This window comes from Homalodisca vitripennis, chromosome X (genome assembly GCF_021130785.1).
Source record: "Homalodisca vitripennis isolate AUS2020 chromosome X, UT_GWSS_2.1, whole genome shotgun sequence".
In the NCBI taxonomy this organism is placed as follows: domain Eukaryota; kingdom Metazoa; phylum Arthropoda; class Insecta; order Hemiptera; family Cicadellidae; genus Homalodisca; species Homalodisca vitripennis.
Genome location: NC_060215.1, coordinates 151,777,967 through 151,792,472, shown reverse-complemented (window position 1 = coordinate 151,792,472; position 14,506 = coordinate 151,777,967). Strand labels below are relative to the sequence as shown.

The window sequence follows — 14,506 nt, the reverse complement described above, 5'->3', positions numbered from 1 at the left end:
ACAGGAATGTTACAATGACACTCGGTTTTAAAGAAAATGCGGATAAGGGGGTACCATGTAAACGAGTTCGCATAGAAAAACTCGGAGCTTTGGGCAATGACAGCACAAAGTGGCGTGATCCGAGTGCCTTCTCTACCCTTCCTGGGCCCCACTATCTGACATTAATGAACCCCTGTCACCAGCATACGCCACTCGCTCCACCCGCCACCGCACACTCGCGCCTACCTCCTCCTCCCTCCACTGTCTGTGTCTGTCCAGTTGTCTGCAGCAGTCCTGTCCCACAAACAAATCTGTCTCTACGTGTGGGACGATTGAGACTCGAACTGGACATCGAGATAATATAAATAAATCTGTCTGTACATTTGGGGCGATTGAGACTCGAGGTAGACACCGAGGCAATACATATCAATCTGTCTGTAAATGCGGGACGATTGAGACTCTAGATAGACACCGAGGTAATACAAATAAATCTGTATGTACATGTGGGGCGATTGAGACTCGAGATAAACACTGAGGTAATACAAATAAATCTGTTTGTACATTTGGGACGATTCAGATTCGAAGTAGACACCGAGGCAATACATATCAATCTGTCTATAAATGCGGGACGATTGAGACTCTAGATAGACACCGAGGTAATACAAATAAATCTGTCTGTACATTTGGGGCGATTGAGACTCGAACTAGACATCGAGATAATATAAATAAATCTGTTTGTACATTTGGGACGATTCAGATTCGAAGTAGACACCGAGGCAATACATATCAATCTGTCTGTAAATGCGGGACGATTGAGACTCTAGATAGACACCGAGGTAATACAAATAAATCTGTCTGTACATTTGGGGCGATTGAGACTCGAGGTAGACACCGAGGCAATACATATCAATCTGTCTGTAAATGCGGGACGATTGAGACTCTAGATAGACACCGAGGTAATACAAATAAATCTGTCTGTACATTTGGGGCGATTGAGACTCGAACTAGACATCGAGATAATATAAATAAATCTGTTTGTACATTTGGGACGATTCAGATTCGAAGTAGACACCGAGGCAATACATATCAATCTGTCTGTAAATGCGGGACGATTGAGACTCTAGATAGACACCGAGGTAATACAAATAAATCTGTCTGTACATTTGGGGCGATTGAGACTCGAGGTAGACACCGAGGCAATACATATCAATCTGTCTGTAAATGCGGGACGATTGAGACTCTAGATAGACACCGAGGTAATACAAATAAATCTGTATGTACATGTGGGGCGATTGAGACTCGAGATAAACACTGAGGTAAACAAATAAATCTGTCTGTACATGTGGGGCGATTGAGACTCGAACTAGACATCGAGATAATATAAATAAATCTGTTTGTACATTTGGGACGATTCAGATTCGAAGTAGACACCGAGGCAATACATATCATCTGTCTATAAATGCGGGACGATTGAGACTCTAGATAGGCACCGAGATAACACATATAAATCTGTTTCTTCATGTGGGGCCACCACAAGAATATGTGTAACACTTGTTTCCTATGTTGTTTCTTTAAAAAAAGGACAAATGCCTTATCTGAGATGGAGTAATCCCAAACAGTAGTTATTAATGAGAAATAGTGACTAATGTGCGAATACTACCTTTTCCACTGTGTGGCAGCACGGACTGTAGAACCTTCTCACCTTCCTTCTGGGAAATTTTACAAAAATTTTGTAAAATTTAAAAAGTATAAACATAATAAAAAATGTTTATACTATACTTAGGTATATCTAGAGTATATTATATGACATTATACGTTATGGCGCAGTCACTTTCACCCGTATTGTACATTGCACAGTTTTTTACCTATGGGCATAGAAGTCGTGTATGAGGAAAGCAAGTGGAATATGGACGCCATTAAAAACTTGTTAAATCAAATAATATATTACAAGAAGAAATCGAGTTTATCAGCCGCCAGCATCAATGGTGTTTGATATGGTGATGCGTCATGATAAAGCACAATTGGCTACAAAAACAGAATCACCAAAAAGGTATCAATTTGGTCGTTCAGCTTGAACTTTGTTCGGATTTGTAAACTACGCGGTATCTTCAGCTTTAAATTGATTTAGAAAAAAAGACGGGAACCAGGCCCGTGTATTTAAAGGTACAGCGTCGACGAATGAGACAGCTCAATCTAATAACTGTAACGCTATCACAGGCTAAATTTACGAATATTACTTTTATTAGGATCCACCTGTAGGGTCGTTAGGCAGTTAGGGTCGCCTAGTACCGTGGCTAGTGTATTTGGTACTTGCAACCGGCATCAAAGATTGTGCAGTTAGGGTCGCCTAGTACCGTGGCTAGTATAGTTGGTACTTGCAACCGGCATCAAAGATTGTGCAGTTAGGGTCGCCCAGGGCCGTGGCTAGTGTAGTTGGTACTTGCAACCGGCATCAAAGATTGTGCAGTTAGGGTCGCCCAGGACCGTGGCTAGTGTAGTTGGTACTTGCAACCGGCATCAAAGATTGTGCAGTTAGGGTCGCCTAGTACCGTGGCTAGTATAGTTGGTACTTGCAACCGGCATCAAAGATTGTGCAGTTAGGGTCGCCCAGGACCGTGGCTAGTGTAGTTGGTACTTGCAACCGGCATCAAAGATTGTGCAGTTAGGGTCGCCCAGGACCGTGGCTAGTGTAGTTGGTACTTGCAACCGGCATCAAAGATTGTGCAGTTAGGGTCGCCCAGGACCGTGGCTAGTGTAGTTGGTACTTGCAACCGGCATCAAAGATTGTGCAGTTAGGGTCGCCCAGGACCGTGGCTAGTGTAGTTGGTACTTGCAACCGGCATCAAAGATTGTGCAGTTAGGGTCGCCCAGGACCGTGGCTAGTATAGTTGGTACTTGCAACCGGCATCAAAGATTGTGCAGTTAGGGTCGCCCAGGACCGTGGCTAGTGTAGTTGGTACTTGCAACCGGCATCAAAGATTGTGCAGTTAGGGTCGCCCAGGACCGTGGCTAGTGTAGTTGGTACTTGCAACCGGCATCAAAGATTGTGCAGTTAGGGTCGCCCAGGACCGTGGCTAGTATAGTTGGTACTTGCAACCGGCATCAAAGATTGTGCAGTTAGGGTCGCCCAGGACCGTGGCTAGTGTAGTTGGTACTTGCAACCGGCATCAAAGATTGTGCAGTTAGGGTCGCCCAGGACCGTGGCTAGTATAGTTGGTACTTGCAACCGGCATCAAAGATTGTGCAGTTAGGGTCGCCCAGGACCGTGGCTAGTGTAGTTGGTACTTGCAACCGGCATCAAAGATTGTGCAGTTAGGGTCGCCCAGGACCGTGGCTAGTATAGTTGGTACTTGCAACCGGCATCAAAGATTGTGCAGTTAGGGTCGCCCAGGACCGTGGCTAGTGTAGTTGGTACTTGCAACCGGCATCAAAGATTGTGCAGTTAGGGTCGCCCAGGACCGTGGCTAGTGTAGTTGGTACTTGCAACCGGCATCAAAGATTGTGCAGTTAGGGTCGCCCAGGACCGTGGCTAGTGTAGTTGGTACTTGCAACCGGCATCAAAGATTGTGCAGTTAGGGTCGCCCAGGACCGTGGCTAGTGTAGTTGGTACTTGCAACCGGCATCAAAGATTGTGCAGTTAGGGTCGCCCAGGACCGTGGCTAGTGTAGTTGGTACTTGCAACCGGCATCAAAGATTGTGCCGTTAGGGTCGCCCAGGGCCGTGGCTAGTGTAGTTGGTACTTGCAACCGGCATCAAAGATTGTGCCGTTAGGGTCGCCCAGGGCCGTGGCTAGTGTATTTGGTACTTGCAGCCAGTATCAAAGATTGTGCCGTTAGGGTCGCCCAGGGCCGTGGCTAGTGTATTTGGTACTTGCAACCGGCATCAAAGATTGTGCAGTTAGGGTCGCCTAGTACCGTGGCTAGTGTAGTTGGTACTTGCAGCCAGTATCAAAGATTGTGCAGTTAGGGTCGCCTAGGATCGTGGCTAGAGTAGTTGGTTCTTACTTATCGGTATCAAAGATTGTGTAGTATTTCTTTGTTTGTGTGTGTTGCTAAATAAAGAATATGTTTGCTGCTTCCTTTACTTCCCCCACTGACAACACATGTAATAAAAGTCAGCTTACATTGTTAAAGAAGAAGGAATAGTTGGCCACTGTGGATTTCCAACATCAGACGGCAAAGTTCCTCAGATGTTCGTCAGCTGTTGGCGATTTAGGTTTTCCTGATTTAGGACTAGAATAATTATTTTCATGGAACTAGTTTCCAATAACGCTTAGTTATGTTTCATACTACTGACCTTGATACGTGGATTTGATCCTTAAAAACGCAGTTTACTCTAGCCAATACCGGTTAGAAACTGTAACAGTGAACATAAAGAATGTCTTATTTCATAATTTGAAGTTATGGCTAACAACCACTCTCTAAGGAACAGAAGAACACACCCTGTAGACCAATGGCTTAAAGGCGACTTCCGAACCACCACCAACGACCGGGCAGGCGGGCAGCTTGCAAGGATAGGATCGCTCAACGTTCACCCATCCAAGCAGTAGCCACGCTCGACATTGCTCGACTCGGTTTTCTCACGATGACCGTCGCATCCGCTACACTACGTCATTGGCAAGATAAAATTCAACAAATTATAATACCGGGACACTCTATTTATGCTTAATATAATGTCACCTAAACAATTTCCTTTTCTTTTTTTAACATTCTTTTTTGTAGGGTTTAGAAAAGAACTTCTACTTTGCTCTATTAATTTTTGCCAAAATCTTTGAAATAGAGATCATATTGTAAACATTTTATACCAGCACTAAAATTTTTATTTTTATTTATGGTAGATCATTTTGTTTATGCCCCCAAACAAAAAAGATATGTCTTATAAATGTTTCGTTTTACACTGAATACACTACAAATGTTGGAATACTTGCATACGTTTACCTAACCCTGTTTATGCATAAGTACAAAGCTAAAACACTAGGGGTTAACTTACAAAGCTAAAACTTTGCAAGTAGCGAAACCCCCCTAAAAGTATTTTTTTTAATATTCTGCATTCTTCTCAGTGAGGCAGCTCTACAGGACTAAGAATTAAAAGGGGGAGTGGTAAAAAATGGTTGAAGATGCATTTTATCTTCATTTTATACTGCACTACCACACAACTTGTACATACGGAAGGTACTTATTTCTGGGAGAGTTCATCTCGCCTAAGTTCTGTGTAGGTACAGTGGGCAAGGGAACAGCCTATAGTATTTAAAAGTGATTTCCAAATCACACGAATGGTGCAAGAAGTGATTGGCTGTTTGTGAGAAATTCAGCGATCATCTATATAAGGATCCTCCATACTCGTCCGTTTAATGAATTGGTTAACCCTTTGGATAACCACCCATACTGTTTACCGATTATCAAATCGAAAGTGTCTGCTCAAGGATTGTTTCAGGCGTTTATGTCCGGCACAAGCTTGCAATGGTTTGTTTAATTTATTAAGAACGACCTACTATTGTTTGAGACATAGGTCAAACAACACATTGACCTTACGGTTCAACATTATGGGGCAGCTGTTCTAAATACAAATTTGAAAGAGTATCTAGAGCAGAAAAGGATGCTGTCAGAATTTTTTAATGTAACTCCAGAGAGTCGTTCAAAGATGCCTTCTGGGAACTCGAAGTGATAACGCTACTGTCTTTATATCCCCGAGGTCGCCCTGCAAGGTCGAATAAAGGGGGAAATTGTCCAAGACACAGACGTCCACCAATAAGAGACTAGAGGCAGGGGCAACTTCAGAAATGAGCAACACAGAACGACAGCGTTTCAACACTTGCCTTCTCAAATTGAGACTGATCAGTAACCTCCCTGAGAGTATTAAACATCTAAATGATCCCAAATACTTCAAACCTCGATTAAAACATCTCCTGGTGTCAAAGATGTTTTACTCCGTTGAGGAGTTCATGAAGGGCCATGGAAAGAAAATACTTAAAATTATAATGCATAGTTCATGTAAACCCCCCCCCCGCCCCGCCCCCAGTTCTGATATCAAACGCGACATATAAAACCTTATTGTTGGCGTTATAATTAGTATTATAATCCTACTTTTGACGTATCCTCTTTCGTTCTCACTTTCACTATATTGATGAAAATCCTAATTCGATCACTTGGCGTTTTTCATATCGGGCAGACTTAGTCGGTTGATAATAATTCCATCAACTGTTTTTATTCGGTGTCTAAGTGAGTGAATCCAGTTCACTATATTGATGAAAATCCTAATTCGATCACTTGGCGTTTTTCATATCGGGCAGACTTAGTCGGTTGATAATAATTCCATCAACTGTTTTTATTCGGTGTCTAAGTGAGTGAATCCAGTTCACTATATTGATGAAAATCCTAATTCGATCACTTGGCGTTTTTCATATCGGGCAGACTTAGTCGGTTGATAATAATTCCATCAACTGTTTTTATTCGGTGTCTAAGTGAGTGAATCCAGTTCACTATATTGATGAAAATCCTAATTCGATCACTTGGCGTTTTTCAAATCGGGCAGACTTAGTCGGTTGATAATAATTCCATCAACTGTTTTTATTCGGTGTCTAAGTGAGTGAATCCAGTTCACTATATTGATGAAAATCCTAATTCGATCACTTGGCGTTTTTCATATCGGGCAGACTTAGTCGGTTGATAATAATTCCATCAACTGTTTTTATTCGGTGTCTAAGTGAGTGAATCCAGTTCACTATATTGATGAAAATCCTAATTCGATCACTTGGCGTTTTTCATATCGGGCAGACTTAGTCGGTTGATAATAATTCCATCAACTGTTTTGTTTTTCAGTGTCTAAGTGAGTGAATCCAGTCAATAGAATTTCACCGGTGTACTAAAACTACTCTAGACTTTTTATTATTCAATAGGATGATATTTTCCCACCTGTTGCTAGTGTATTTTAACAATTGTGCTTTGTATATGAAATAAACAATACAGATTAACTATGTTAAAGGTTATAGAGAATTACTTTTTTATAGCCAACATATTTAATTTAATGTTTAGTTAAGATTAAGGATGTTTCTTCATTTACAGATTTGTTATTGGCGGTGTATTGTTTTGAGAAATTTCTATCGTTATGTGCTACAAACTAATCCTCGAATGTAATGGTATACATTTGAAGCATATATCCTTGCCATATATAGATGGCAGATATCCAAAATCCTACTATCCTTTAAAAGCTTTGTTTATTTCATATAGTTCAGTGTATATATGGTGACAATCTAGTAGATATTTATTTTAACACTGTTTCTTCCCGCAAGTTTCTTTTAGTTTAGTAATTGCCTTTTAGTATTATTGTTATGCGGATTCATTAGGTACCGTAACTGAAAACCGCTAGTGAACATGGAATATAAACAGGTTTTAAATTAATTGTTTTATTCAACTGAAAATCCAATTGAATATAAAACAACCGATTGAAAAGGCAGTTGCACAATTCAGTCGGTTATTGCATCACTATCTAAAGACTTCACCGAGGTGTTTTTACAAATTCAGCTCATTTTGGATTATCAATTGTGCTAAAACACGTTTTCGGAACCTTAGTTGTGCGTTTCACTAAGTTACAGTTATTTCGGGCATTTAGGCTGTTCATGACCTTGACTTTATTTAAACGAAAGTACGTAATCTAGACGATTTCATAAGTAACCTGGAGTGGCCATGGGATTAGTGTAACTTAGCATAGAAACTTGTCTACAAAACTATTTATCAGATTATATAGTGCTGATGTAATAGTATAAGTGGTTCCAGTTTGGAAGAAAGTAGAGTAGGCAGGGTTTTAGCCGGTAAGGGTCCGGAATATTCATAAGAACAGGCTTTTGGGTGCCCACGAGAATTCCCCAACCTCCTGTGTTTCGGAAATAACGATTATGCTGTGTTACCTGCTTTCCCTCCGTATATTATGTGTTATAATGTAAGGTGTACAGATTTGAAAATTAGTGCAGCATGAGCGCAATGTCGGTAAACTTAACGAACACAAAGAACTTAAGTAGTTATGTAAATATAACAGGTAACTGTACTCTGAACTTGTTATCCATCAGTTTGAATGACCTTTATAGATTAAGCACGTGTTGTGGATTATTGAAAGATCACTTTTTAAAATCTTAAGCGCTTTCTGCATACATTCAGTTTGCAAATGGTGGTCGAGAAGGGTGTCGAACACAAAGAACTTAAGTAGTTATGTAAATATAACAGGTAACTGTACTCTGAACTTGTTATCCATCAGTTTGAATGACCTTTATAGATTAAGCACGTGTTGTGGATTATTGAAAGATCACTTTTTAAAATCTTAAGCGCTTTCTGCATACATTCAGTTTGCAAATGGTGGTCGAGAAGGGTGTCGAACACAAAGAACTTAAGTAGTTATGTAAATATAACAGGTAACTGTACTCTGAACTTGTTATCCATCAGTTTGAATGACCTTTATAGATTAAGCACGTGTTGTGGATTATTGAAAGATCACTTTTTAAAATCTTAAGCGCTTTCTGCATACATTCAGTTTGCAAATGGTGGTCGAGAAGGGTGTCGAACACAAAGAACTTAAGTAGTTATGTAAATATAACAGGTAACTGTACTCTGAACTTGTTATCCATCAGTTTGAATGACCTTTATAGATTAAGCACGTGTTGTGGATTATTGAAAGATCACTTTTTAAAATCTTAAGCGCTTTCTGCATACATTCAGTTTGCAAATGGTGGTCGAGAAGGGTGTCGAACACAGAGGTCTTGAGTTAAAAAACTGGTCTCTTTAAAAAGAAGACAAATCAGTCACCAATATTTATAAATATAATTATTCTCTTAAGTATGAATAGTTTCGTTTGTGTAAAGTTTGATAAAATCCAGCTCAAAGTAAGTATAGACACAATGCATAGTAAAACATTTTACAGTCACTGAATGGAAAATATTACCAAAACGCAGATTTTTAATTTACGTACAAATGTAATGTTTCCTCTATAAAAGTTGCACTGGGGTACTAAGTCTTGTGATATTTAATCTAAACATTTTACAAGTTCTTCGCCCAAACTGAATTGCTTCGGATGAAATTTAGACATTATTTGGTCAAAAAGAGATCAGGTGATTCATTTTTTACATGGTAATTACGAACTTTTCTACTGAATTCAGGAACTAGAGAATTGTTCGAATTATTATTATCACGCAAGATAAAATTCTGCAAATTTTTCATCCTTATGTTTACACCAAGGAAATATATTAAAGATAACTTCGTTAATATAGGAGTAAATGCTACTGTTTCTTTAATTTAAAATTCGAGAAATCAAATTTTTTATTTTTTGTGAATCCCTAATGATTTTTAAAATTTGTTTGTTATTTATAGATATAGGTTTAATTCAGCAGTTGTTTGCGGCAATTCGTATGTTTCCATGTAAAAACATATACTTTTTGGGTGACATTAATAAATAGTTACGTTTGTTTTCTCATTTGAAAGCTATGCCGGATTTATATCTTTAACTTGTTGTGTATTTAACAAAGATCACTTCACATCAGGTTAAAATTCACCCGCCGTTTCAGTGTATTGTAAAATTACTTGAAAAATAAATGTTATTAAAAATCGAACTCGACGAATGTAAACGCTATACAAAATTCTCGTGAGGCAGAACAAACCGGATGCAAGGAATCGAATGTTTTGTCGAAAATATGAATTCTCTGCTACATTACGCCCCAATATGTCAGACTTAACACGTCAATACAAAGGTCAACAGCAATACTTTGTTAATACCGTATGGTTCGGATGTAGATGTAAATCCTATTTTATGTTTTTTATTTAAAATGCAATAAGTGATAAAATGCCGATTATTTTTCTTAACACCCTATAATTTTTTTATTAGTTGAATATTTATAAATATAGGTTTAATTTAGTATTGGTTTGCGCTAAATCGTATGTTTCGATGTACAAACATATACTTTTGGGTGACATTAATAAATAGTTATGTATATTTATCTCGTTTGAAGGATATAACGGATTTAATTGATTGAGTATTTAACGAAGGTCACTTAACATTTGGCAAAGATTCACCCGCCGTTTTAGTACAATTGTAAAACTATTTGTGAAATAAATAAATAAATTTATTGAAAAACGAACCCGATTAATGCTTTAAAAACACTCTAAAAACTCTCGTGGGGTAGAGCAAACCGAATGGAATCGAATGTTTTTTGGAAAAATATGAATTCTCTGCTATATTAAGCCCCAGCGAGTCGGAGTTAAAACGTCAATATAAAGTTCAACAGCGATACGAGTATAATCAGTATTGAACGAGCGAGAGAACGACTAAACGATAGAAATGTGAACGAGAACGAGCCGTGCCACAGGGGTGAAATGTACGGACCGGGTGGCCCGGGGAGGGGGTGACAGCAACCGCCATTTTGAATTTAATAAACTCAAACACAGCTCTGTAGCAGACAGGGTATAGCAGTACCACAACAGAGAACAGGCTAACGATAACGCTGCAGACCTGGCCGCTCCTCGTGCTTCAACACCAACTCGCAACACACCTTTTAGCTTCCGCCGCTATAACCATTTCCTGCTGAAAACTGCCATAGTCTTTCAGTCATGTACAATATGAGGACATGAAACCGTACACAATACTGTCAGGCCGTATTGCAAAAACGTTTACAATCCCGATTGTTTAGTAAAGTACTACACCGTCCTTGTACTTTTAATATTAACCACAGTAAACACTGTCACTGTGTATATATCCTACAATACCACTCAAATACAATAATTTATTAAGTAAATTAGACCAATTTTAGACCGTAGTAGCAAATTTTGTCCAATCAAAAATAACGGCTATGCTACAACCTTATTATTTCACCTTATTAATATTAGTAAATATGTCTCGATCATAGCTGAAATTTATTAATACATTTGAATTCCTTATATTTCAATTTTGAATTAAAATTTAGAACCAAAAAATCGCAATTTTATCAGAGGCATTACGGTCTGTACCAAGTCTCTGTCTTAGGTCCGGTTTGCTTCCAATTTTTATTTAAACTGCCAGGAAATATGTTCAATTTAGACTTAGTTGATTTCAAGAATAAAAAACAAATATTTAGCGGTATAGATAATAAATTGCGAACCCATTTGATGTCCGATCTGATACATTATAATGTGCCATTAAGGAACCGTATGCTTGACGTGATACACTACAAATTAACGTGAATTAGAAATTGTTATGTTATTTAGCGGGAAACATTTAATCGTTAATCATTTCACGAAATGCGCTAAAGTAATACGAATAAATGTTTTTAAGATTTCTTACTCTAGTTATGAAATAATAGTTACTCCAGTTGCAGTTTTAATATATACAATATAAGTCATTATTCGAATGAGCTATTTCCGCCTTAAACTTATAGAAAAAGTCAGTCACATGCACTGATATTTTATTACGTTATCTAATCTGTAAACTTTCAGTAAGACGTGACATAATGTTTTGACTCTATATGTAATTCATATGTTGTTTTACTGGAAAGACTCAATTTTTATTGAATTAAGACAAATTATTTTAATTTTGTAATATATTACCAATACAGATACATTTTAACTTAATGATAGTTTATCAATATATATATATTTGTCTATTTACAATACTAAGCATCAACTATATAGAATCTGACGAAATGTTAATTCCCTATAAACTACTATTAGGCGTAAGTGTTGTAACAAATTTACGTTTTGTTTATACATATTTCTTTGTCAGTAATTTTATTTGACTCATAAATTAAAATAGCACAACTACCTAACTTTGTTAATTGTCACTCATATTTCTTAAAATTTAAATAAGTATGTTTGTTTTAACTAACCAGTTTAATTAAATTTATATTTTGATAACACCTTAGCTTTATTGAAAGAAGTATATTAGGCTTTTTAAATTAACAAAGTTAAGTATAATCTCTTATTGTTGATGTAAACTTTTTATCATAAGTGCATGGATTCAGAATAAGCATAACGTTTAAATGCAGAGCTATTTTTATTTCTTTTTAATATCACTGGATCTGAAATATTATGAAAAGCCGCCGACATTGAGACAATGATTGTTCATCAGTACAAATTAAAAAACCAGCACAAATTTCGCGCTCACTATTTACAAAGTGAAATTGCTGTAGTTAAATGAGTCGAATCATTTCAGATATAATTGCTTCTAGTGGTAAAATATTATTGAAATAAAATTTGATCAAAGAGTAAGAATAATAGAAAAGTTAGCATGTTTAAATAAATTTGATGGTAGGACGGATTTTAATTCAGATGAGGTAGATAGCACAGCAATACAAATTAAAATAACCGTGTATAGTAAAAAGAACCAGTACAGAACATTGTGTTGAAGTATTTCTACGGATTCGGCTCGTTGTAAATATTGTAAATATTGACATATGAAATACGTAGTAATCCATCTTTATGGATACAGTAGGACATAATTTAGTTTACACAATTACCGATAATGTTACAAATTACAGTATATACAAACTACCCGGCTTAGCATTTATCCTAAATTATTATAGAATAAAACTAAACACCTATTCCACACAGAAGGTGTATACCCAATAATACCCACAAAAGTAAAGGAACAAGTTCAATTTTGGGTTTTTTTATGTGGGTTATAGGTATATCTGTCTTTTTTAAATCTGAATGACTTAACTTTTATAAGATATAAGCCATTTCCATAATTTCTTATAAAAAATACCCACTATTTACGTTGCAGGGTTTAAAAAATTGTCCGGTCAAAATTAGAATTCCTATTTGCAAAAGAATATTCATATCCATCTAACGTTCCTGGATGAAATTTAGAGGCGGTGTTTATGGTATATAACTTATAAAAAGTATATAAAAATGTTATGGTGCACATTATGAACGTGCCTAACTATATAAATAAATGTTACAGAACGTATTAACGAGGACTGAACTAATCTATGGTCTAATTTACATGATTTAAGACAAATCACCATAAAACACTGCTTGGAACAGAACATCAATCTAAAATTGTCCGGATAAAAACATAAAACACTGAATGTTGAGTAAATGTGTAAAAGCTCCAGCCAAAAAAGAATATCCAGAGCTATACTAGCTATCATTTAGTAGTTGGGAGCGTATAGATTGTTTTACACAAGAATAACTACACAATCAACTAACTAACTCATAGCATGCTCACACACAGGGACAATTAATTGAGACATATGTCTTAGTTTAAAACTAAAAACAAAATAACTAAAGCTCGTAGCGTAATGTATGTGCAATGAGAACTGTAACCTCAGCAAATATTTTAAAGTTAAATTATAAACTTGCTATACACTAAACTTTAGTTTTTACAATGACACTTGAACGCTAATGTATTCGCCCTTACTTTCTTGTAAGCTATATTATTTTATTTAATATTTCGACGTTATATCAGATTAGGCTTTGTTGTTAGTTCAATCTATGTTAACCTATAATAACTAGTGCGTGAAACCAGTTTGTCCGTACATGTGCTCGAACTAAGGACCTACCCTCTCTTGAGATGTAGTACGCAAAACACTATGACAGACTCCAGTCGATTGCTGGAGACAAGGGTTTCGTGTAGATCCTTGAAAGTTCTTGGAAATTAAAATGATTTTCCGGTTAGAAATGTTTTGAGGTTAAGAAACATCGGAACAGCAATACACAAAGGTACACTCATATAAAACGCCAGAATTTAGTCAAGGCATAAGAGATCGGACATGGTCTACGAGTTGACGAGTTTGTGAGGACGTACCTTCTGATAGATCAGAGTGCCTGTAGGTCCATGGCCATGTGGTGGAGAAGAGTGTGACAGAAGTGACGCGTAAACAACGAGCGGTGGCGGCGGCGGTGGCGCGGCAGTCCGGGCGTTGGCGTTGGCGTCGAGGCCTAATGCGATCAACGGGCCCGGAAAAGGCAGCCAGCAGCCCGGACGAGCAATACACGGTATTTGTTCCAGGAATTCATGCCTTCAATGATAGCTTGAAAATCCAATAAGGGGACAATCCGGCGATTGACCCGTCGCGCCGGGGTGGCCCCGCCCCCCGACCAATGGGATCCGGGGGCGGGGCTCCCTCCTCACCCCCTCGCACCCCTACACTCCGTATTGACGTGTTTCATACCGGTGATTACTTTATTGTTTTAACCGGATTTCACACCAATTTCACTGCCATGGCAAACTTGACGATTTTTGTTTTACCGAGTCCCGGACATGTCTTTTTGCCGCTGTTCCATTTTGTAGTCGATTGTTTTCGGGTCTCCAATTAAGGGATGTGTACAGTCCGGTGTGCAACGGTGGTGACACCACGACCCTGTCCGGTGTGCAGGACGGGTGATAAGGCTTGTTTGGATTGTGCTTGCAGGAGCCGAGTCTGCAGACATCTGTAGTGGTCCTGGAGTGTCTAAGGCTGGACCCAGACAGGCGACCACGTGGACTGTCCTGGCCTCTCGACTACCTGCTAATGACGAACGAGTGTTTATTTATTTATTTGACTAACAACAATGTCTTTTTTTAACATATAAAA

The 14,506-nt window shown here is 38.0% G+C and overlaps 1 protein-coding gene across 1 annotated transcript in view; it reads right to left on the bottom strand.

Annotated features, from left to right (window-relative positions):
* LOC124370034 (fez family zinc finger protein 1-like) overlaps positions 1 to 13,957 on the bottom strand; it is a 70,150-nt gene extending 56,193 nt beyond the window's left edge. Inside the window, exon 1 of the mRNA XM_046828341.1 lies at positions 13,738 to 13,957. The gene's annotated coding sequence lies outside the window, so the exon portion shown is untranslated. The remainder of the gene's footprint in view (positions 1 to 13,737) is intronic.
* Positions 13,958 to 14,506: the final 549 nt, after the last annotated feature.